A 25,640-nucleotide genomic window follows, 5' to 3' on the forward strand; every position below is an offset into this window, starting at 1 on the left:
CGGAAATCTTAAGAGGTAAATGGCTCAGCTCTTCAGAACAAATAGATGGTTTTCTCAATCTGGAGATTCTTAAGAATGAAGCCTCACAGACATCCTGGGTGGCTCATCTGGTGTTTGAACATATTATAACTCTGGGAGTTCCTTCTTAGCTACCAAGATATCTAAAGGACCACACCATGAAGTAATTCACCCATAAGGTGGTCTTCAGCTGGGGAGGCGGGGAGGGGGGATGCAACTGCACTGAAATGCTGTATTTCATGCTCTGAATCCAATACAGCCTGAGCACCAGAGTCTGAGGACTAACTCTCTACTCCTAAAGCACATGTACAATAAAATAAATCCCTGGTATTCACGATGATCCAGTTTTGCCATTCACACAACCATTACCATTTTCACACTCTTCATTCTTTTTTCTTTTATTCTGTATCTGAACTTCTGGGACAAAGTTGGTCTCTGGTTAAAAAAGAGACACTTACACATGTACATTGATAAAGAACATGAGCTTTAAAGTCACACACATTGGGTCTGAACCCTAACTGGACCACCTATTAGTGTATAAACTTGGGCAAATCGTATAACATTTTTAAGTCTTGGTTTCTTTCTCTGTGAAATGGGGATGGTAGTAACTCACGAGGTTGTTGCGACACACCTGAAAATGCACTTTTAACTGACATGTACTTTTATACATACTTTATAAATATGTATGTGTGTATACCTTCCTACCTTATTGCTACTGCGAAAAGAAATAAAGGAAACCGCATTTAAAATGGAGTCAGAGAGCTCTGAAGGGGGAGCTCTCACGCACTACCACTCTGCCACCGGCACACCTCAGTAGGAAAAAGTGTAGCCTGCATTCCCCAAGAGGAAGAAGCTTACTTTACACACCCGTGCAGGAGGAAGAAAGACTTTTTCTTTGCCTAGCAACAGCCCAGCCAATGAGAAACCCCCACACTCAGCCAGTGAGAAGCCACCACCACCCTGAACTCCGGCTCTACTCCAAAGAACTTTCATTTAAAACAGCCCCTCCCAACTTCCTCCTTTCCTCTATAAAAGGACGGTCCTCTTTGTTCTCCAGGCTTGCCTATGGCTTGACACAGTTTGCTTGTCCTGATTGCAATTCCTCTGCTATGCTCAAGTAAACTAATTTTGCTGGTAAAATAACTAGCTATTTTATTTTTTTAATAGGATTTGTTTTTTAAAATAAATTTATTTATTTTATTTATTTGGCTGTGTTGGGTCTTCATTGCTGTGCGTGGGCATTCTCTAGTTGCGGCGAGCGGGGGGCTACTCTTCGTTGCGGTGCGTGAGCTTCTCATTGCGGTGGCTTGTCTTGTTGCAGAGCATGGGCTCTAGGCACGCGGGCTTCAGCAGTCGTGGCTCACGGGCTCTAGAGCGCAGGCTCGGTAGTTATGATGCATGGGCTCAGTCGCTCCGCGGCATGTGGGATCTTCCCAGACCAGGGCTTGAACCCGTGTCCCCTGCATTGACAGGCAGATTCTTAACCACTGTGCCACCAGGGAAGTCCTGCTATTTTATTTTTAAGGTTGACATTTCATGGTGTCAGAAGTGGGATCCGAAGGTGCCAACACCGCTCCCCAACAACAAACTAATGACTCCCAGAACTGTGTGAGGTACGCACTTGAGTCGCTTGCACTCTCTCCTCCTGCGAGTTATCTTTTTCTTCTGAGTTCAGTAAGCCTTCCCTTGGATCCAAACTCCCTTCCTTTGGTCAAGCTCTCTGACTTTATTTGGGAACTGTTTTTGTTTTTATGAAGGCATTGCCCTTTCTGGTGAGTATTCTTCTGTTTTCTAAACTTCTGAGTTTTGAGCAGTTGGATCCAACTCGGCTAAATTATCTCGGGAGTGTCCCACTTTCGGGACCCCAGCTGGTTTTATGTTTAAAAACTATGGTCCCTCCTTATGTACATTTTAACTAAATGGATCAATTTGACCAAAAACAATTTAGAACTCCAGTGGCATTTATGGGGAACTTTTGACCTCCCTAAATTTGTTTTTCTCAGAACTAAATTAGAAGATCATGGCTCTAAAATTAAACAGACTGAATGGGATGCCTATTTTAATTGGCTCCTGGAGGCTTCCAAATTCATTCAAGACTCTAAAATCGCCTCTTTACAAAATACCATTTCTAAATTAACTGAGGCAAATAGACAATTGGAAAAAACCAAAAAGCTTCTGAGGTCTCTTTTTTCCCTCTCCCATCCTCTATGTCTCCAGGTACACTGCAGCCATCTTGTGCCAAGGTCCCACCTGGTGTCAGCTTCCTCTTTCCCTTCTGCACTGTCCCCATCTCCTCCTTTTAATCCTTTTGCTGAACTTCCCTTTTCCTCTGAACTTCTCCCCACTTTCTCCTCCCCTGAACCTATTAAAACCTGCCTCTTTAAATCAGGCCCTCTGAGGAGCCAAATGCTAAACCCCTAATTTCTTATGTTCCCTGGACTAAAGCTGAACTACAAGCTATAGTCAGATTTTCCCGAAGTAACTGAGGATCCCACAGATTTGCTGAGGAATTTAATATGGACATTCAAGCTTATCAGCCTGGTTTCTCTGACTTATATCAGCTAGTTCACATGCTTGTCAGTGAAGGTCAAGCCAAACACTGGATAAAAACTGCTAACTGGGAAAATCCAGAAGAGTCCCTAGAAGTACAACCAGGAGACAAACCCTATGCTTTATTATATGATCAAACTCAGGGAATCGCCAGGCAACTCCAGTTGGCAACTTCTAGGGCTTTCCCAAAACCTAGTGATTGGAATAAGATTCAGACTTGCACTCAGAAACACAAATGAACCTCTGCACAATTATTACAGTCAACTCCAAATTATTTTTAAGGACAATTCTGGTCTGTGGATGTTGAATCCATTCAGGCAGCCTTTAACTCTATGTTCATTAACGGGCTGAACCAGGATCTTTCTCTTCTAGTTCAAAGAGGATGGAATGGGGAAGTACATCCATCCAAATTTAGTTAATTTAGCAAACCGGCTCACCTGCACCCTGTACGATTCAACTAAAAGGAAGACCACTAAAATCCTCAATTTTAAACTCCAACAAATGGAGGTCTCTAAAGAAACAAAAACAAACCCTCCCGGTCTCTGCCATTATTGGAAAAAGCCAGGACATTGGAAAGAAGACTGTTACAAGCTTAACGCTCCAGACACCTTCAGCCCTCTAACCAGCCTTTCCAATGCCCTCCTGACCCCCAATGATGGGGCTCTGAGGAACTACAGGGGCTCTTCCAAATCCTCCCTCTTAATCGGCTTGAAAAAACCACTCTCCAGATTGGGAATGAATCTCTCTATGACCTTATTGACACCACAGCCTCACTCTCAGTGCTCAACCCCACTGTTATTAAACAGCCCCTACCTCAGAATACTAAGAGGGTTCAAATGGTGGGGATCCCAAATAAAGCTCTTCAGGTTCCTGTTTCTAAACCTATCCCCTTTGATTTAGGCCCTCTAAGAGATACCCACCCTTTGCTCCTTAGTTCCTCCATCCCTATTCATTTACTGGGTTGAGATTTCTTAGAAAAATATCATGCTGGAATGTCTTTCTCCCAAAAAGGGAGACTAATTCTAGAATTTGATAGCAGCCACCAAAACAGCCACCTACTGAGAGAATCAAATGACCCTTCAACATCTCTTATTTGCTCCATCTCTGATGGCACTGGAGCTAATTCTAAGGAAACTAATCATTTGTCCCTATAAGATCAGCTGCCACCCTCCTTATGGGCAAAATCCTCAACTTATATCGGCAGAATCCTCCTATTAAGATGCAAATAGATCCCTCAAAGCCTCTCCCTGGAATTAACCAACACCCCATAAATAAAGAGGCCCTCCAGGGCACTAAGCCAATAATAGATGATTATAAGACCCAGGGTCTCATTAGCTGGTGCACTAGTCCCTGCAACATCCCTATTTTACCTGAAAAGAAACCCAATGACCAAGGATGGAGATTTGTCCAAGCCCACCAAGCCATAAACTATACTGTCATCCCTTGTCACCCTATTGTTCCCAATTCCCACACTCTTTTAGCTTCGTGCCCACCAGAAGCAAATTTCCCACTGCGAGTGATTTACGTAGCACCTTCCTTAGCATCCCTACAGATGATGCTAATCAATACCTATTTGCCTTTATTTGGGAAGGACAACAATACACCTGGACAGTAATGACCCAGGATTTTACCAAAAGTCCTTACATCTCACAAATCTTAAAAGCTGATTTAGATGAGATAAAATGTTCTGGAAGCTCTACTTCATGCCAGTATGTAGACGGCTTGCTTCTCTGCTCCCCTTCCCAGGTCTTTTTTCAGGAAGACAGCACCCACCTATAGAAGCTTTTAGCCTCAAAGGGACATACAGTTTCTAAGGAGAAACGGCTGTTTGTTCAAACCCAAGTTCATTATTTTGGGCACCTGATCATGGAAAAAGGGCTGGGCACCTAGACCCAGATAAGCTTCATAGCATCCTGAACTTCCCAAAGCCCAAAACCAAAGTCAATTATGAGGTTTTCTTGGGTTGGCTAGTGATGGTTAGAGCTGGATTCTGAACTTTTCTCTCATGGCCCAGCCTCTGTATGCCTTACTAAAGAACAGCAAACCTGACCCTTACTACTTGGGAATATCTGGATGACCCAGCTTTTAATACCTTAAAGGAGAGCTTGATAAATCCTCCTGCCCTTGGACATCCTAAGTATCAACTTCCCCTTTTCCTCTTTACATTGGAGAAGGAGACAAGTACTCTAGGAGTAGTCACCCAAAAACATGGGGATCACCATCGCCCCATAAGGTACTACAGTCAGCAGATAGATACTATGGTATGAGGATACCCCTCCTTACCTCAGAGCCACTTTCCTTTTACTTAAGGCCACCAAAGAGGTAGTCATGGGATCCCCTCGCACCAATTTTGTACCCCATGCAGTAGAGCCCTCCTGGATTCTCATCACACTCAACACACTTCAGCCAGTCATCTCACGTCCTGTGAAATCCTCATGGCAATCACGCCTCACATAACGCTTTCTCACTGTGATAACCTTAACCCTGCCGCCTTCTTCCCTTCTCTAGGGACAACACTCCTCATGACTGACTCTGACAGATCACCTTTTGCCTCCTCACGACGATTTACAGGAAACTCCTGTCACCAATGCTGCGTTTTCATGGCTTACCAATGGTTCTTGAAGAAAGAAAATGTTAAATATTGTGCTGGATCTGCAGTTGCAACTCCTTTTAAAGTCATCAAGGTGGCACCTTTGCCTTTGGCCACCTCGGCCCAACAGGCTGAATTACATGATCTTACTTGGGCCTGCATTTCAGCAAAGGGCAAAACTGCAGACAATAGATATGCCTTTGGAGTAGCTCATGACTTAATGCTATGGAAACAGCAAGGTCTCTTTATTTCTAACGGGACTAAAATTTCAAATGGCTCTTATGTCCAGCATTTATTAGATGCCACACTCTTGCCAGCAACTTTAGCTGTTATTAAGGTCCCTGGGCATTCCAAACTTGACTCCCTGGAAGCTAAAGGAAACCACACGGCTGACATTTCCGCCAAGAATGTTGCCCTCAAAGGAACGAAAAATCAAACCTCTGTCATGTCCAAAGGGATGTTGCCCCAAATAATAACCTAGAGAAATTGGTTAGAGAAGCCCAAGAGTTGGCTCCAGAAAAGGAAACACAAGATTGGAAAGCTAGTAACTGTTCATTTGATAAAAAGGGAGAACTCTGGTTTGGGCCAAATAACAATGCAGCCTAGCCAGGGACTCTAAAATTCCCATTACCGACTACTGTATATGCATTAAGCCACTGGTCTGCAGATAAAATGACAATGCTTACGAATCAGTACTGGTGAGGAGATATCAGTAAGGCCACAAAAAGCGCCTACTCCGCTTGCCACACCTGCCCAAAATATAATTCAGGAAAACCTGTTTGCAGTGCTCTGGAACACTTTAAATTGCCCAGTGGACCACTGGAGGTTTGGGAGATGGATTTTATTCAATTTCCCCCATCTCATGGATATAAATATGTTTTAGTCATGGTCTGTATGTTTTCCCACTGGGTCTAAGCCTTTCTGTGTAGACAACCTGCTGCCTCTTCTGTGGCTAAAATTAGTTTAGGAAAGATTATCCTTACCCTCAGGAACCCCTCTTGAGCTCCACAGCAACCAGGGAACCCAATTTACTGGTCAAATACTACAGCAGGTCTGTGTCGTTTGGCCAGTCCTATCGCATTTTCACTGTGCTTCCCACCCTCAATCCTCAGGGCTGGTCCAATGCACTAACAGCAATATTAAGACTCAATTTGTGCTTTTTCGCAACGGGTTTGCCACCAGGACACAGGTGTCGTGAAAACCACCGCTAAACCTAAGCAAAGATGGGAAAGGAGAAGAGCCACATCAACATCGCTGTCATCGGACACGCAGATTCCGGGAAGTCTACCACTACCGGCCGTCTGATCTACAAATGTGGTGGGATCGACAAGAGAGCCACTGAAAAGTTCAAGGAGGAGGCTGCCGAGATGGGCAAGGGCTCCTTCAAGTATGCCTGGGTCCTGGACAAACTGAAAGCCGAACGTGAGCACGGCATCACCATTGATATCTCCCTCTGGAAATCTGAGACCAGCAAGTACTATGTGACCATCACTGATGCCCCAGGACACAGAGACTTCATCAAAAACATGATTACAGGCACATCCCAGGCTGACTGGGCTGTCCTGATTGTTGCTGCTGGTGTTGGTGGATTTGAAGCAGGTATTTCCGAGAATGGGCAGACCCGTGAGCATGCCCTTGTGGCCTACACTCTGAGTGTGAAACAACTAATCGTTGGAGTTAACAAAATGGATTCCACTGGGCCACCCTACAGCCGGAAGAGACATGAGGAAACTGTTAAGGAAGTCAGCACCTACACTAAGAAAACTGGCTACAACCCGACACAGTAGCACTTGTGCCAGTTTCTGGCTGGAATGGTGAAAACATCCTGGAGCCAAGTGCTAACATGCCGTGGTTCAAGGGATGGAGAGTCACCCGTAAGGGTGGCAGTGCCAGTGGAACCACACTGTTTGAAGCTCTGGATGGCGTCCTGCCACCGATTCGCCCAGCTGACAAGCCCTTGCGTTTGCCCCTCCAGGACGTCTACAAAATTGGTGGTATTGGCGCTGTCCCTGTGGGTCGAGTGGAGACTGGTGTTCTCAAACCTGGCCTGGTGGTCACCTTTGCTCCAGTCAACGTGACAACTGAAGTCTGCTGAAATGCACCATGAGGATTTGAGTGAAGCCCTTCCTGGGGACAATGTGGGCTTCAAGGTCAAGAACGTGTCTGTCAAAGATGTTTGTCGTGGCAATGTGGCTGGTGACAGCAAAAATGACCCACCGATGGAAGCAGCTGGCTTCACAGCTCAGGTGGTTATCTTGAACCATCCAGGCCAAAGCAGTGCTGGCTACGCACCTGTGCCGGATTGTCACACAGCTCACACTGCTTGCAAGTTCGCTGAGCTGAAGGAGAAGATTGATCGTCGTTCTGGGAAAAAGCTGGAAGATGGCCCCAAATTCTTGAAATCTGGTGATGCTGCCATCATTGATACGGTTCCTGGCAAACCCATGTGTGTTGAGAGCCTCTCTGACTATCCTCCTCTAGGCCGCTTTGCTGCTCGTGACATGAGACGGACGGTTGCTGTGGGTGTCATCAAAGCAGTGGACAAGAAGGCAGCTGGAGCTGGCAAGGTCACCAAGTCCGCCCAGAAAGCTCAGAAGGCTAAATGAATATTATCCCCAATACCTGCCACCCCAGTCTTAATCAGTGGTGGAAGAACGGTCTCAACTGGCCATTTAAGTTTAATAGCAAAAGACTGGTTAACGATAACAATGCATCGTAAACCCTTCAGAAGGAAAGGAGAATGTTTTGCGGACCATTTGTTTTGTGTGTGGCAGCTTTAAGTTATTAGTTTTTAAAATCAATACTTTTTTTTTTTTTTTTTTTTTTTGCGGTACGCGGGCCTCTCACGGTTGTGGCCTCTCCCGTTCCGGAGCACAGGCACCGGACGCGCAGGCTCAGTGGCCATGGCTCACGGGCCCAGCCGCTCCGCGGCACGTGGGATCTTCCTGGACCGGGGCACGAACCCGTGTCCCCTCCATCGGCAGGCGGACTCTCAACCACTGCACCACCAGGGAAGCCCTAAAAATCAATATTTTTAATGGAAACAACTTGACCAAAAATCGGTCACAGAATTTGAGACCCATTAAAAAAGTTTAATGAAAAAAAAAGAGACTCAATTTGCAAACTTTGTAGAAACCCTCCCATGTGTAGTATCCTGGCCAAAGGCACTGCCATTAGTCCTTCTAAATCTCATGTCTAAACCCTTTTAGAAGTGATAAACTCTCACTCTGAGATAATCACAGGATGCCCAATACACCTGGCACCTGCTTCTTTTGACCCACAACTGATAAAAGGAGGTCATCCTTCAAAATTATAAAGGCTTAATTGCTTCTGTTGAAAATAACCATGCTCTAGTAGAGCAATCTTTTCTCAGTGTCTCCCATCTTCTCTGGACACGAAGACTTTAAACATCATTCCTTACCACCTGGAGAGTTCACCTATTGGACAAGACACCTCCAGAAAGAGTCCCTTCAAGCTCATTGGAAAGGCCCCTATCAGGTACCATTAACCAACCCTTGTGTTGCCAAACTCCAAGGAATAGACTCTTGGATTCATGTGTCACATCTAAAGAAAACACCAAACCCTGGCTGGACCTGCACACTAACTGGTGACCTGAAAATAAAGATTTTCAGGAACTGAAGTGGACACAGCCTCTGAAGGAGACAGCTTTCCCAACATAACCAGACCAGGCCTGTATGCCTTTTCTCACTGTTGCTTCTCACCCTATATTCTCCTTCTCTTTACTGGAAAGACAATACTCCTCTCTGCATTTCCCAATCTCCTGAGAAAGCAGGAAACCTTTCCGACTGTTGGATCTGTCACCAGAAACTCTGATCTGTTCATGGTGTTGGAGATCCCTTGGTTTTAACTGTAACCAATTTCTCTTTAGTCCCAAATGCCACTGTCAGTTATACGCATAAGCCTACTGGTGTTAACTATCTGGTTAGGCTATTACAGCCAGGTGTTCCCATACCTTGTTTCAAACGTTCTCCAACCATAACCATACCAGTTCAGCTGAGCACCTCAACCTTGGCACTCTTTTTATTTAAATACGATCCCCCTGCGCCCGAGGGAAATGCAAACACGCTAACTCCTGTTTTCAAGGCTTTTAGAAAAGACTTCTCTAGGCGGGGATGGTACCTTACAGAATGTCATCCCAATTCCTCTGACCCCGGGCTTGGAAATGTCAATCAGGAAATTCCAGCCAACAAAGCTGCCAATACCCATATGTTAGCTGGAATCCTCTGCGCTACACCTGGCTTTGCTTTCGCCTGTGGTGCTTGGCATTTCTCACGGGCATATGAATGTTTAGATAGCTGGTGAACTGGAGATCAATGCTTATTGGGATATTTAACTGTCCCAGTCACCATTCATGACAAATCAGAAGCCTCTCATTGGTCCCCCACATTAAAGCTCCAATGGCCACTTTAAATGGGAACTTCTAGGAGGCGCACATGACTCCAGATTTGCCCCATAGGGAAAGCCCTTCTCCCATGGGTCCAAGTAAATGCCAGTGAACGTCGGATCAGAAATCTCTCCCTAACATTAGGTTAGCTAGCCAACTCCACAGCCAAGGCAGTAGCAGCCCCCAAATGATCACCTGACTCGTTGGCTAAAGTAGTTTTGGACAACTGTACAGCCCCTTGATTATCTACTTGCTGAACAGGAGGTGTCTGTGTAATAGCAAATACCACCTGTTGCTCATGGATAAACGCTTCTGGTAAGGTAGATATTCAACCACACAAGATCAGGGAACAAGCATACTGGTTACAAACAAATGTCACGTAACTCTCCACGGTCCTTTGATTTGTTCAGTTGGCTACCTTCAGGCCTAGGTAAATGGTGCAGAACAATCATACAACCTGGATTTGTCACGTTAATTTTCATTCTGTTTTGCATAATTATTTTTTAACTTTATACCTATTGCCTGTCAAATCTCTGCAGAAGTGATGCACCAGATAGAGTGATATTAGCTCAGTGCTTCAAAATGACCTCCAACACTTATGACTTTGATAAGATATAGACTTTAAGTGAGAGGTGCCTGAGAGTTCTCCCTCCTACCCTTTCTTGTTACTCAAATGCAGCCTCAGTGGTTTCCATTCTGTGTACTTTCTGTCAGACGTGGGACATGACAAACAGAAAAGGTCCTTCCTGGAACCAAGGGGTAAACCCACCAAAACCTGACTGATCAGCAATGCTTTATAGGAAAGATCTTGATCAAAAGGGGAAACGTAAAAATAAATAAAGGAAACCTCATTCTGGGATCGACATGTACACACTGCTGTATTTAAAATGGATAACCAACAAGGGCCTACTGTATAGCACAGGGAACTCTGCTCAATGTTATGTGGCAGCCTGGATGGGAGGGGAGTTTGGGGGAGAATGGATACATGCATATGTATGGCTGAGTCCCTTTGCTGTGCACCTGAAACTATCACAACATTGTTAATCGGCTATACTCCAAAATAACAAATAAAAAGTTAAAAAAAAATGCAGTTATAGGAGTAGAGCATGTAGCAGGGAGCCTAGTATATAGTAATAATAATAACTAATTAAAGTGAAAAAAAAATAAAGAAAACGGAGTCAGGAAGCCCCGAAGGGGGAGCTCTCATGCACCAGCACTCTCTGCCACTTGCAGACCCCAGCAAGAAGTGTACCTTGCATTCCCCAACTGGAAGAAGCTTACTTTACACACCCCAGCAGGAGGAAGAAAGATTTTCTGCTTGCCTAGCAACAGCCCAGCCAATGAGAAACCACCACAGTCAGCCAATGAGAAGCTGCCACCACCCTGAACTCCTACTCTCCTCCAATGAATTTTGTCCAAAACAGCCCCTCCCAACTGCCTCCTTTCCTCTATAAAGAAGGCTCCTTTCCTTAGTTCTCTGGACTTGCTTATAGCTTGCCATAGTTTGCTTGTCCCAAATTGCAACTCCTCTGTGATTCCTGAATAAATTCATTTTGCCGGTAAAATAACTGGCTATTTTATTTTTACGGTTGACACTACATACATACAACCTACCTTACTGATGTATAAACACATCTATATATATATATACATTTCTGACAGACTTGCTGCTCTTTTTGTCCCCAGGGTTGAGCTCTGAACCCAAAACATAGTTGTTATGCAACAAATGGTTATTGGAAGAAGGGAGAATAGAAATAAAAGTACATTTTAGAGTTAAAAAATCTGGAGGTTCTGTGTTAACATGCTGTTTTCAAAGACATGTTAACTGGGTTGACAAGGGTTTCTAATTGTACTTTTCCAATAAGTTTGAACCCAATTCTTCTGTTGACTCTGAGCAACATCAATAAAATAGAAAGAACTGTAATCAAATGCTCTCAGGGTCATAAACCTAGTTGCAAGCACATGGATCACTTCATTATACTTGCACCGCTAAGGTTTGTTAAACACCGTAGAATGGAAAAAGTTAACAAATGTGAGATTTATTTTTATCATTATTAAAATAAAATGGAAGAAGCTAAAGCTAGCAGAGAACCTAAAAGCTAAAGCTAACATATTCAAACAACTATGTATTTTAAATTATTATGGCTAATGACCTTAAAATTTTTCTAGCTCCACTTCCTAGGAATAAAACCCAAATCATCTCTAATAAAAATATGTTCATAAGTTTTTGCTGCTGATGCCTTTAGGGGAATATTGAGTAAAGTGTTTGAAACAGTCAGTTTCCTACAACCAAGAAAATAAAATACAGGGGATACAGCATGTGTTTTTATCATATATATGATGAACTACATAATGCTCCTTCAAGCAGAGAAATATCCAACTATATAATATGGCAAAATCTTAGGCTGTAGTCACAAAGTCAAGCATTGACAGTTTCCTGGGTTGAGAACAACTGGCCAGTCATTGACATAATTCTGAACATAACATAAACCAGAGGAAACATAGAGGAACGTATAAGGTCACCCTGGAGAAATCCAAGAAGGCTGCTTAGAGAAGGTTGCACTTGAGCTGAACTTGAAGGATAGGGTACTCGTGATGGAGAAGGTGAAGGACATCTCCTCCTGACCACTGGAAGAGCAAGAGTAAAGGCATAGGTGAGGAAGGAAAGAATGAAGAATAAGTAATTACAAATGTTAAATGGTGTAAAATGGCAGAGCAGGGCTTCCCTGGTGGTGCAGTGGTTGAGAGTCCGCCTGCCGATGCAGGGGACGCGGGTTCGTGCCCCGGTCCGGGAAGATCCCACATGGCGCGGAGCGGCTGGGCCCGTGAGCCCTGGCCGCTGATCCTGCGCGTCCGGAGTCTGTGCTCCGCAATGGGAGAGGCCACAACAGTGAGAGGCCCGCGAACCACAAAAAAATAAATTAATTAATTAAAAAAAAAAAAGGCAGAGCAGAAGGTGTGCTGAGAAAAGGCAGATAAGGCCACATCAAGATGCCTCCAAAGTAGTACACTGAGTAATCCTGATGCTTTTTTCTCTAATCAGGAAGGAACTACCAAAGGCTTTGGAGGAAAATACCTTTCTTCCAGACAGTTCATTGCCTCTCTTGTATCAGATGAATGAGGCAGCTCCTCTATAGTTACACAGGCATTTTGGACTTCACTTTCTTAATAATTTCTTTATTAGTTACTGAATACAGTCTAACGATAGTATATCTGTCGTCCAAAGTGTCTTAGACATGAACAAAAGATATATTTAAAACGTATCTGGGATTGAATTCAAATGATCACATAGAGTTGAAATTTAGTCCTAAACACTGTGACGTTGCCAGACGGGAAAGCGCCGCTGTAGACTTACTAAATCTTTCCACAGTGAGGGAGATGTTATTTACAGCATATTTGTTGTTCTATCGTATTTTTCCTTTCTGGGTGTATTGAGGTTTCCTTCTCACGCTGCAGAGATTCCCTTACGTTATTTCCTTTTTTGTACCCCCTTCATTCTCAGGTTAACCTTTGAAAATAAAGGGTAGACGAGTTCTAAAGAGGGTCCGTTGTCTTTCCTTCCTTCCTTTCTCCAAGTATTTACCAAACACCTGTCATGTGCCAGACACTGACTTTGACACTAGATGCACCAGAAGGAATAAGATAGAGTGCCCTGTCTACCTTCAAGGAGTTCACAGTCCCGCTGGGGAGACAGCCCAGGTTGAAATTCAGTCCCAAGACGTTTGCAAGCTTACAAATGAGTATATGGAACGGGGAGTAAAAGGTTCCCAGTGGCATGCTGCAGTTTTATTTTGCTCTTGTCTCACCAAAGATAAAACTTCAATCACTCTTTGGTAAAGACGAGTCCTTTGTTTTAGAAAAACCATTTCAAGAGACTCTAGTTACATAGACATAAAGCGCCACGATCTGCCTGGCCACTCAAGACAAAAATTGAGAGGACACGCTCAGCTCCTCCCTTTCACTCACCCTCTCCCCGCCACATACACACGCTGGCTCCATCAGCAACTATTTTTGACTCCACCTCCGACATATCTCGTGCATCCACTCACTTCTCTCCATCCATGCACGTCATCACTCGCCTGCCCCACTGCAACGGCCCCAAGAGCTGGCCTCCCTCGCCTCCTTCTTCACCTCCCTACGGTTTGTTCTCCGAAGGTGCCATTGTAACATGTAAATCAGATCATGATTTGCCCCACTTCAACTCCTCCAATGGCTTCCCACTGCAAGTGGAATAAAATTCAACTTGCTCCTCTCAGCCTCTGAAGTACCCACTGATCTGGTCCTTGCGTACCTCCATGACCTCGGCCCCTGTAAGGTTACCCTCCTTAACAAGCCTCATTTTGTTCCTTGAACAAGCCAAGCATGCCCCTGCCTCAGGGCCTTTTGTATTCCGCCGCTATCTCCTTGAATAGCTTCCCCAAGATACTCGCTTCACCAGCTTCTTCTCGTTATTCCGGTCTCAGCTCAACCAGCGCCTTCTCAGACCACCCAGGCTAAACTCGGCCTCTTCCACTTCTGTAACTGCATCACGTCATCCGATTTGACTTCCTTCAAATCACTTACTGCAGTCAAAAATGAGACTGCTGATTTTTTCACATCTGCCCACTCCAATTAGAATGTAAGCTCTGTGAAAACTGGCACCGAGTTCCCTCCTGGCCCCTCAGCACCTAGCTCAGGGCCTAGCGTTTAGTGGATCCCTTGCAAGAAGTGGGGAAGGAAGGGAAAGGAGAGAGGGAGGGAAGGGGATGGGAGAGGAAAGGGAGGGAGGAAGTGTGGTATCTACTATTCTTGGGAATAGCAATGAAATCACCTCCGACCTGAGTGCAGTTGTTTTCAGGTTCGTTTTTCTTGAATGATTGAGTTGGCCTGTCTGTAGCTTTGGTTGCCTATATAGGGCTTGGGACAGGGAAGGGAGCATGGGAGACAGATTGTTCTTTTGACTCAGGTGAGAGGACAGGACTCCAGCCCATGGGTGGCCTGTTACCTGTGAGGATGAGTGAGGCTTGGGCTCTTTCTGAGAGTTGCTTGCATGAGTCAAAGAGCCCAGGGGAGATACCCCGAAGGTGCTGCCTTCCTGAGGGACTTCGCAAGGCTCTAAGCAGCTGACTCTCCGCTGTGTCCATGGGTTTGTATTCTAGTGTTGCACGTCTTTTACTCACCATTCAGCGAAGACTTCTGAACACTAAATCAATACACAGCCCCCAGGACAGCACTGGCTGTGTCTACATGATGCCAAAGCGACCTGCCAATTGATTAGATGCGGTTAAAAAAGAAATCAGTCAGGTAGACAGATTCAACATCATGTAGACAGCATGCAGACAGAGCCACGCTGGCACGAGCTGGCACGACCGTGTTGTCTTAAATTGCTAAAAAATTAACAATACTGGAGGCTGGGGAACTCGCCACTTTCATTAACATTTTCCCATAAGTAAGTTCAATAATTTCCCGGTGTCTACAACTAGGATTAAAACTCATGGACCCTGAATTTTAATCACATGAGCTCCACGTGCAAGGGGCCATTTCAATACTGACTTTTGCGTCTCTGAAGTGATCATGCGTATTGTATAGTTTGCTCCACCTTTTTTTTTCTTTTAGTGGGTGCCCTAGGGTGAACCAGCTCAGTTAAGGGCAACTCGCCATTGAGCCACTGTCATAAAAATATGTTAAAGAACGTGGCTCTCTAAGAAAGTAAAGCAGCCCCCCAAAGCTTGGCCACACAGAACCCCCAGGCAAGATTCCCACGTGTTCTGGAGTATTCCGTGGCCCTTGAGGATCAGGGCATCACCCCCTGGAGGTTCTGGTTCAGCGGGGCGAGCCGGGGCACTGGCAGTGCCTGGCACGGTGGGGAAGTGCTCCCCACCCCAGGGTGCCGAGGCAGAGGCGAGGCAGGGCCCGGGCCCCAGGAGAAAGCCAGGAGGGCTTCTGGAAGTGCCCGCTGAACGCTGACCTTCGGCAAACCATCCTCTGCCCCGGGGCTTTGCTGAGCTGGGACTGAATCCTTCTGGGGTTCTGCACAGGCCTTGAAGCAAAATGGGTGCGGGGACGGGGTCACCGAGGGCACGTCATCACCCACTTGGCGAACCTGACTCCCTGCGTGCCCTCAGGAGGGAGAGTCTCTAGAAGCAGTTCCCTCTGTGGCACTTGTGTTTCCCAACCAGGGTCCCTACGGACCCAGCGGTGTGGTTAGGAACAACCGGAAAACGTCAATCCGCAGATCAAGTTCTAAAAGACTCAGAGGTTAATTTCACTTATTCATTGAACTCCTTTATGCACTTGGTTGTTGTTTTTAACAACCAGCAAATATTTCTGAGTACCTACTGAATGTCTGGCTGGCACAGTGGATACAAAGAGCCTAAGATGTGGGCTTGCTCCTCAAGGAAGCCATAGAGCTCCGGAAGAGGCAGACACTGCAAACAAACAATGACAGACAAGCATGGCAAGCGCTGTCAGCAGAGCTGCAGAAAGCACCGGGGAAGCCCAGAGATAAAATACATTCTGCCTAAGAAGCCTGTGGGGGGAGGGGGGGAGAGGGAGGGAGGGAGGAAGGGAGGGGGAGGGAGGGAGAGAGAGAGGGAGAGGGAGGGAGGGAGAGAGAGAGGGAGAGGGAGGGAGGGAGAGAGAGAGGGAGAGGGAGAGAGAGAGAGAGAGAGAGCGAGAGAGCGAGCAAGAGCTAGAGCGAGAGCGGGAGAGGGAGAGGGAGAGGGAGAGCGAGGGAGAGGGAGAGGGGGAGAGAGAGAGAGAGAGAGAGAGAGGGAGGGAGAGAGAGAGAGAGTATTAGAGTTGGGCTTTCAGGGTGAGCAGAAGGTGCCCAAAAAACCCAGTCATCAAGTGAATTGGAATTTTAAGGCAATTTTTTTTTAAATCAAAATTAATGGAACATTTTTTCCTTTTGCCTCAGGCTCCAATGTCCCTGAGAACAGTACCATTACTGATCCTGTCTGCATTTAAAAATTAGATTATTTTTTCATTGTGGATTTTTTTTAATTTTGATTTTTTACAAAGACCCCATTAAAATATTATTTGTCTTGATGACTGAATTTTTGGTGCCACCTGAAATGATGGGCTGGGGCGTCTGACCTGCCTCACCCTAGTTGTAGCCCTTCCCTAGGCCAGGCAATCTATGTGACGAGGGGGTAGACGATCAGTCCATTTTCCCACCCAGTCGACTAGAAGAGACCAACTCGAACTGCCAGACTAACTTCCCCGGCATTACCTCAAACATTCAGAGTCATACCTGTTTTCTTCAAGTGGAAACCTCACTGGTCACTCCCATTTTCCCTCTATTATCTAGCACACGGAAGGCAGCAAGAACTGAGCACACAGAATTCGACAGGCAGCTCCCTGGCCTACCAGCTCCCGGGGTTTCTGGTGTCTGTCAATGGCTCTCCTCTAAGTGAAGTCAGTACTTCAGAAAAAATGGCCGTCCCCACTCATCAGAGCGCCGAATGCCACCCATTGCTATTTGCCTCCCTTTTACTAAAGTAATGCATTTGGCACCGGTAAATAAGTTCCCCTCAGCTGAGTAAAGCTAAAGAGCTGGTGCCAGTCTCTCCGAGAAGGCGGGCGGGGGGACGGAGCCATTTCCAAGAATCCCAGGCTATAATTTCTACATTACAGTGTTATTACCAAGAGGTGATTTTGTTTAGCACATCCTTTTCCGTTTCTTTTCTTACACGTCTGGAGACAGACATGAGAGCATACGTGCTCTCTATTATTTCTTCTAAATATTCCTCTTGTTTAAAAGGGAAAGGTGGGCATCGGGAACCCAGCTTGGTGACAGAGCCGCTATATATATATATAGGTCTCTGAATGAGCCTCTATGGCTTCTGGCTTCAAAGATACAGCATGGTGAGCAGGGAAAACACTGAGGCCCACAAAACTGCCTCTCACTCTTAGGGCTCGTAACCTCATTGATTCCAGTCCAGATTTATGGCATCATTTGTTCCTGATAAGAACTACTCACCTGCACAACTCTACCAGGAAAAGGTGAGGGCTTGACAAAATCACTGCTCTTGCACGGATTCTTTGTTCATTTACTACAACTTGCTCTGTAAAACTGGCTTGAACAGCCCTGATTTTTCCCTTCATCCTCCAAGAGAACAGCTAGAATGCTGGGGACCAGTAATCTACAACTCTACCCAAGACCCATGTGTTTATCAAAGGCAGTGAAGCATCGGATGGGGTGAAATATCAGATCAGCCTGAGTTCAAATCTCACCTCATCCCTTTACGAGCTCTGAACCTTGGGCAAGTTACTTAATCTCGGCACCTTTTGAAAAGATGGGTGCCTAAGGTTCTCAAAAAATCATGGGTGGATGAGTGAAAGCATAGCAAACACACTGCCTGACGCACGGTAAATATTCAACAAAATGCTAGCTATTACTATCAACAGATATTTTTGAGAATATTTACATTCATTTATATGAAGATACATTTCAGGGACTGTTCTTAACATATACAACAGGTCAGAATGAGTTTTAGTGTCATTACGGTCAATAGCTTAGAATTTTTAAGAAACCTCATTTTATTTAAATGGAGTAGAACCATAAAATAATGAGACTCTTCAGATAACAAACTAGCAGACATTTGACATTCAAATGAATGCCGGCACCTTCGAAGCAGCCCATGAGGAAACTGTACCCTGTTTTCAAGGAGACAGACACTGCTCAACCGAGTTTGGAATTCCTCTGAGGGAATTACCTTCAGCTATAGTTATGAACCAGGCATGAAAATGAGGCTCATTATTTTCCAGGCACAGCTATTTCATCCTTCAGTAAAATGTGTATTCGACCTTATCAGCCTCCCTACTCACCAAATCTGGCTCCAAATGACTTTTGGTTGTTTCAGGAAAAAGAAAACAAACAAACAAACACCATTGCTCTCAAGAGATAAAAACCCGAGGCCTAGAATGATATGCAGAAAGAATGACGCACAGATTCCAAAAGCCACTCACAAAGACAGGGTGGATGGGTACTGCTGTTGTGGACATGGTTGTTAAGTTGCAGCCACTTTCTGGTCAACGGTAGGAAGCCTACAGCCATTTATAGCAAGTCTATTTCCTAATGAAACGCTGTGACCATTTCCACTTCTTGAAAATGATTCTCTGCCTATTTTGAGCGTTTATACAAAAACAGCAATCTTAGCAATAATAATCCCTCTGAAATCATATCTTTTTAAAGTTACCCTAAAAGTGGAAAGGCCATTCAATTTTGATCTAGCCAGCTATAGAACGCAAATATTTTTAAGAGGAAACACTACGCAGCCAGAGGAGAAACTTCTTCCACACGGGGTTAATAACGAAAATGCTGATATGACCTTAAGTATGGTGGCGCCCAGAACCAGCGCTATAATTAATCTAAATGTACTGTAATTACACTAAATGTTACTTCTGTAAATAGTTCCAAATCATGTGGCTTTTTTATGCTTAGATAACATGCAGTTTATTTCCAATCATGGATGTAGGCATGATTTGCTAAGGGAACATTAGGTCTGGAAGCAATATGTTAATCAAATCAGAATTTCTTCTGGAAAACAAATCTTTGGCTTTTGAAGAACTAGCAGCATCTAATGCCTTAGGGTAGAGATGTGAAACTGAGCTGAAATCCCCATCCCCTGGATCTCTCCCTCTGCCCTCTGGCTTCCAGTCACTCACGGGTACATCCGTGTAGCCTCCTACACTTTCTATGCTCATAAACCACCACAGCTATGTCTAAATTACACCCTGGAAACTCCACGTAGAAAATCAGTTGTAGGAAAGTTCACCTTGTGTGGTTTATTCATTTTTTCAGAACAGAAGCTGGTTCCTTTTGGAAGGAACTCATTTAAACAAAACCTAACAGCAAGCATCCATAAATTAGAAGGTTATTGGTATGTGCATAATTTGATGCATAAAAACTGAATGAATATTCCAGGGATGAAAATGCAGCCTCTTACATATGCAGAAAGATTTTTATTTTTATTTTGGTGATGTTACTTTTGTATGGGAAGACTGACTGGGATGGGACACCAAAGTCATTGGCTGCTGTCATCTTTATGTTTTGTGGTTCTTTCTCCATGCTCATCTCCCCAGTGCTGGGGGATTAAACAGTCACTGTCCCCCAGAGGAAATGCCAATCTTGCTGAAGGGCATATCTCGACAAATCCAAGTCTGGTGCTCCAATCAGGAAGCAGAACACGTTATAGATGGAAAAGGTGGTCGAAACTGCCTTATCAGGGCAGAACTTAGACTCAGTCTAGGTCTAGGACAATATGAATATGTATTTTTAAATACAGGTCAGATGAGGATTAATTCTTCCTCTTCATCATGCACAGCAACGATCAAGTCCTCAGTGGGTGGATGACGAGAAGACAAAGAACCAAACACAGGTTCCAAAAGAGACTGGAATCCTCTCGCTGCCCTTTCACTACCTTTTGGAGCAACAATGCAATCAGACATCTCCACCAAAACTCTTGTTAATGTGCCCTGTTTTTAACTGGTGTGAGTTCAGTTCCCCAAACTGCAGGGTAGTGAGCAGCTCACACCATGTGTGGGGGACAGAGGCTGGAACAGTGAAAGAAATGAACCCTAGAAGCCAGGTGATCATGGAATGTGCAACGAGATCCCAGAGGTTCACGGAGGCGAACCCATTAATTTGCAGGTTGGGCAACAGGCACAGAGGCGTTAAGTGACCTTGCCCAAGGTCACGAAGCAAATGAAGGGCAGAAAAAGGGCTAGAATCCAGATATCTTAACTTCTGGGCCGAGGCTCCTTTTGTTGGGCAGCAAGATGCCTCGCCTCTGCAGGGGTTGACTCAGGGGAGCGCCCTGGAAGAGCTGCACTCATTCTGCCGATGCTCGCAGGCACCAGTCCACCCATTTGCCCATCTAGCCACTCAACACACATCTGTGGAGCAAAAATCGTGTGCCAGGCCTGGTGCCAGGAGTTACGCATTCAGTGAAGTCAATAAAAAACTGAAGCCTGAGCAGAACTGCAAAAGGACTCAGTACAGAAATGGGGTGAAAGACTGAGATACGGCGTGGCCCCTAATCTCATGGAGTCTGAAATCAGGACGGTAAAATGTGGTAAATGCAAATTCAACCCAACAAGCGACCAGTCTATTCCGGTTTTATTTAAATACTTGAATAATGCCAAATATTGGTAAATACTGAAGAGGATTTTCAAAATGTTTTCAGTAGGAGTGAGACTGCGAGGGGGTCCCCATTCTCCCCTCCAATCTCATCTCCCTCCACTCATCTCCAGCCCACACACACACTAGGCACATGTAAACTTGACTACACCTCTCGCTCTTCCCCAACAGCCCATGGCATTTCTCAGGTCTGCCTCTCCTCCTAAGAAAACAGCTACTGCTCACTAAACCCCTCATACAGATATGAAGCTTTGGGAGCCTGCAGACCATGCTGCAGTATCCCTAGCAACTAGCCTAGCACCTGGCACAGGGTGAGTTTTTAAAGTATCTGCTGAACAAACGAATGAATGAATGAGCCATCACTGCAATACACTTTTTTTGACACCTCTGGTAGGTAAGTATCATTATCACTGTTTTACAGATGATGGAAAAGAGGCCCAGAGATGTGAAGCAATTGGCCCAAGGTGACACAGCCGGTAAATGGTGGAGCTGGCCATCAGCCTGACTATTAACTCGTGCTCTATTCATTCTTAGTCCCTGTTCTTTCTGCTGGTCCCTTTGCCTCATCAACTTCTAACCATGCTTTAAAGGTTAGGCCTCATCTTCCAGAAGTTTCCTCTAACCCAAGGGCTGTGTCATATTTCTCTGAAATGGTGCTTGGAAGTATCCTCTTCCACTGGGTTGTGAGCTGCTCCAGGGCCAGGACAATGTCATTGTTTTTCTCTTGCCAGTTTTCTGTAGACGCCCTGCACTTACGAAGCACTCAGGAATATCAGTGGAAGGAAACTGAGGGGTGAGGACGGACAACAACAGCTCGAAGCTCAGGTACGGTTTGGGTCTTCAGATCACGCCACAGAAGGGACCTGTCTGCCTCTTGTCCACAGGATTCCAAATTCAGTGTCACTGGAAAATGGAAATCCAGGGAGAGCATTCTGTTTGAGCAGCCCCTAATCACGCAGCTCCAGAACTTGATTATACCCCTTTCAGAGAAGGTCACAACAAATTTTATGCTATGTGTATTTTAATACCATTTTTTAAAAATTAGCATCCTAACTGAGATGTGTTAGAAGCATAAACTATAGATCAAGTTTCAAAGACTTGTTACCAAAAAAGTGTAAAATCTCTTATTATAATTTCTACATTAATTTTCTGTTGGAATAATAATGTTTTAAATACACTGGGTTCAAAATAGAGTATCAAAATTAATTTCACCTATATCTTACTTTTTCTCATGTGGCTACTAGAAAATTCTAAATGACACGTGTGGCTTGCTTTGATTGCTGTTGGGCAGAACAGGTCTCTATCTTGTTTGGGGTGGTAGTCACCTGGGTGCATGCAATTGTCAAAAATTGAACTGAACACCTAAGACCTGTGCATTTTATTGTGCTATAGTTCAATTTAAAAAATCACACACACACACACACACACACAGGAAAGAGAAAGAAGGCTACAGAAGAGTCTTCATCCTTTTTCATCCTCAAAGACTATTCTGACATAAAGGGGAAAAGCGGTACACGGGCCTCTCACTGCTGTGGCCTCTCCCGTTGTGGAGCACAGGCTCCGGACGCGCAGCCTCAGCGGCCATGGCTCACGGGCCCAGCCGCTCCGCGGCATGTGGGATCTTCCCAGACCGGGGCACGAACCCGTGTCCCCTGCATCGGCAGGTGGACTCTCAACCACTGCGCCACCAGAGAAGCCCGCACATCTTTTAATTCCTACTAGATGTCAGGTCTTCGGTGCAATTCCCTGCCTCACCACGAAGCTCAAACTATTGCGGGAAAACCCTCTCATTTCCTATTGTTTTGCTTTACCTGCCACAAAGCAACAAATACTCAGAATGGAGCCAGGACCCTGACTGACTTAGCAGTTGTCCCTACAAAGGTCATGAGTAAGGGATGTCCTGATTTCCACATCTAGAGGTAAACAGGCTTTGAGCAAAACATATTAGAGAAAAATCGAAAACCAGCAAGTCTTCCATTCTCCCACATATGACTTCTTCATTCATGCAAAAGCATCTGCGCTGTGAAGCCGGGACTCGCTTTGTGATATTCTACTCGGTCCCTCCACTCAAAGACGAAACAGCCACGTGAGCAGAACCAACGAGTCGTTCAGGAACACCGCCCAGAGCACACTGAGAACCAAAGGCAGTCAGAGGCCTCACTTTTGCTCTGCTTGCCTGGCAAAGGCTATTTGGCCAATGCGCCCTCGTGTCTGACTCCACGGGAAAGAAAGGGGCACTGGCCAGGAGCCCGCTCCAATCCGGGGCACGGGTTCCACCTTTCCTCTGGCCTGGGAAGAGCCTGACTCCTAAAGGGCCAAATGGCCAGTTCCAGCCGGCCATCGAATCAGAGCTGGCACACATCGGGCGAGGCCACAGATTTGGGGTCTTCATACCACAATTCAACGCCCACCTTCCCCCTCACTGTCTATGAGTTAGAGGACGTGTGGCTGGATGCGAGGTCCCCGAGACCAGCCTCAGGTACAATGATGCATTCGCTAGAATGTACTCGTTTATTATATGAGTACGTAAAGAAGTAACACACAGTTGTTGTCAAGTAACACCGGAAATTTCAAAAAAAGTCCAAAGAAGAAAAATTAATGCCCAGTATGTGGATGTACCGAATTTGATGCATTTCTTCTCTTGCTGCTGAAACTTTGGACTGTTTCCCATTTTAGGTCCGTTTTATGACTTAACCTGTTTAAACGTAGGCATGGAAATCCATTCCCTACCTCCGCAAGGAGACTTGGGCATTTAAATAATTATCTTCTACAAATGTACACCACAAAGGTCCTGATTCCTGATATAACTTCTTTTCACAACATTCACACGAAATGTCCTGGGTTAATATCCCATTTGTTCTCAATCTTTAACATTTTACCGACGCTGACAGACTTCACTTGGCTAAATCTGAATTCTGTCAACTCTCATTGTAACAAAAATCCAGTCTTGGAGATGAGAAGCAATCCACTGGGGGCTAAACAATAGCGAATCAATATTTTCAACCTGAAGGACCATCCTGGAGGCACAGAATTATATGGGAGAGGGAAAATCTTCCTCCAGTCCTTAGAGGAAGCTATTTGAAGATGCTTAATAAACTATTAAGCGTATCGGTTTCAATAACCAAGAGGGAGATGCAGTAGCCTCCTTTTCTGATGCTGCCTAATCACGATCCTGAGTTCTAGAAATAGCAACTGGGGGAAGGAAGAGCCGAGAGTGGTCAAACCAGATTTTTAAAAAACTCATCACAAAACCTCCATTGTCATCATCCAGGTTTAGATACAAAATGCTTGCTAATCCTCTGTAAATCTCACTTTGGCATATCCAGGCCTGGGATCCACAACAGAGACAGGATTACAATGCACCCGGGGATCAGACAGCCCCAGACACTCTTACAGGCCTGGAAAGATGAGCCTATGAGGAAAGGGAAATGAGGCTGTGATAATTCGGCCACAAGAAGAGTAGACCGAGAAAAGAATTTTACCCGCAACATGAGGAAATTACCTTAGCTACAGTGGCGAATGTCCTAGTGGCTGTCTGTCCATTCTTTCATCTGGGCATCCACTCCACAAACATGTGCTCGGAACTTACTCGCTAGCCAATTCAATGTGCTTCCAATAAAGGCTCGTTCATGTATTTGACGAGTGTCCGTTAAGCCTCTGCTATTTTCAGCTAAGGAAGGAAATACAGAAGTCATTGACACCGCCCCGCCCTCAAGGTTGTGAAAACGAATTCTCAGGACACCTTTGGAAGCAAACGACGCGTCCATTTGCCTAGAATGGTTAATCCCTATATCGTGAGGACAAATCAGATAACCTCTAAAAGTTTCTTTCAGCTGTATGATCCTTACTTTTGAACAAAGTAAAACCGAAAAATCAGAAACACCAAATATTTTATACCAATAAGTTTTTAATGACAGATTATATTTGGAGTCTTTTTAAAAAAATGGTAAAAGGTCTATCTAGCCAGTGTATATGAAGGCACACATACGTAAAAAGATTACATTTTGAGCCTTCTCTTGAGTCTGTGAGCTGATTGGTCAGAATCCATTCCATTAAAGGTATCCCCGTCTTATGCTGATGCTGACCGGAACAACTAGACCATGTTTTAAAGGAAGTGGGAAACGGCTGCTTTACACGGTCGCCTCCTTAGACGTGGATGAACACTGCAGATGCAGACAGGGACAAAATGCAAACGCTGAGAACTCTGTGTGTGGCCAATCATCGGGAAGTAGCGGCTGGACATCAAACATTTTCTCCCATCTCCCCAGCACAGAATGTCTGCTGGTGAAACCCACTGGGCAGAGGGCACGGCTCGATGGCCACGGGCAGTGGGAGCACAGGAGTTGATCTCGGCCCTCCCACTGAGGAGTGTCCAACAGCATGACATGCTGAGCTATTTCAGGCAACCACAATGGACTTGCAGTGGCGAGATGGCTGAGTCATACTGGCCATACAGCACCACCATGTCCTGCTTAGTTAGCACGTGGCCTGGCCTCTGTCGAATCGTGAGTAAATTGTCCAGGGACAAGAGCTCGGCGGTGAGAGCAGAGGAGAGTGATAGATGGAGGATGAAGAGGAGATGGGACTCTTTTCTCAGGACACGCCTAGCCAGACGGGTAGCGCCAAAGAGAAGGTGATACCTCCGGCTAAAATCCTTGTCTCCAAGGAAGGGCTCTTTCCTTGTTTGAATATGATTAAACCTGGACACTTACAAAGTCAACACTTCTGTCTTGACAGCTTCTGACTTAATAGAGGAGCCTGGGGACCAGACCCAAATCATGGAAACTCAGTTTCCTGGGTCATTCATTGCCTAATTCCCCCACATCCTTCTTGGAGGCATGTTGGAAGCTCTGCTCCTGAAAAATATTCACAGGCCTTCCTGAAAGGTGAGAATAAAAGAATTCCCTTCCTCAGAGCCATTGCGGGGCTCAAATGAGAGAAGGTACAGAAGA

At 45.2% G+C, this 25,640-nt stretch overlaps 1 pseudogene; it reads left to right on the forward strand.

The window, feature by feature from the left end:
* The first annotated feature begins 6,381 nt into the window (after window positions 1–6,381).
* Window positions 6,382–7,961, forward strand: LOC109550580 (elongation factor 1-alpha 1-like; annotated as a pseudogene).
* The last annotated feature ends 17,679 nt before the right edge of the window (window positions 7,962–25,640 follow it).

Source organism: Tursiops truncatus, chromosome X (genome assembly GCF_011762595.2).
Source record: "Tursiops truncatus isolate mTurTru1 chromosome X, mTurTru1.mat.Y, whole genome shotgun sequence".
NCBI lineage: Eukaryota > Metazoa > Chordata > Mammalia > Artiodactyla > Delphinidae > Tursiops > Tursiops truncatus.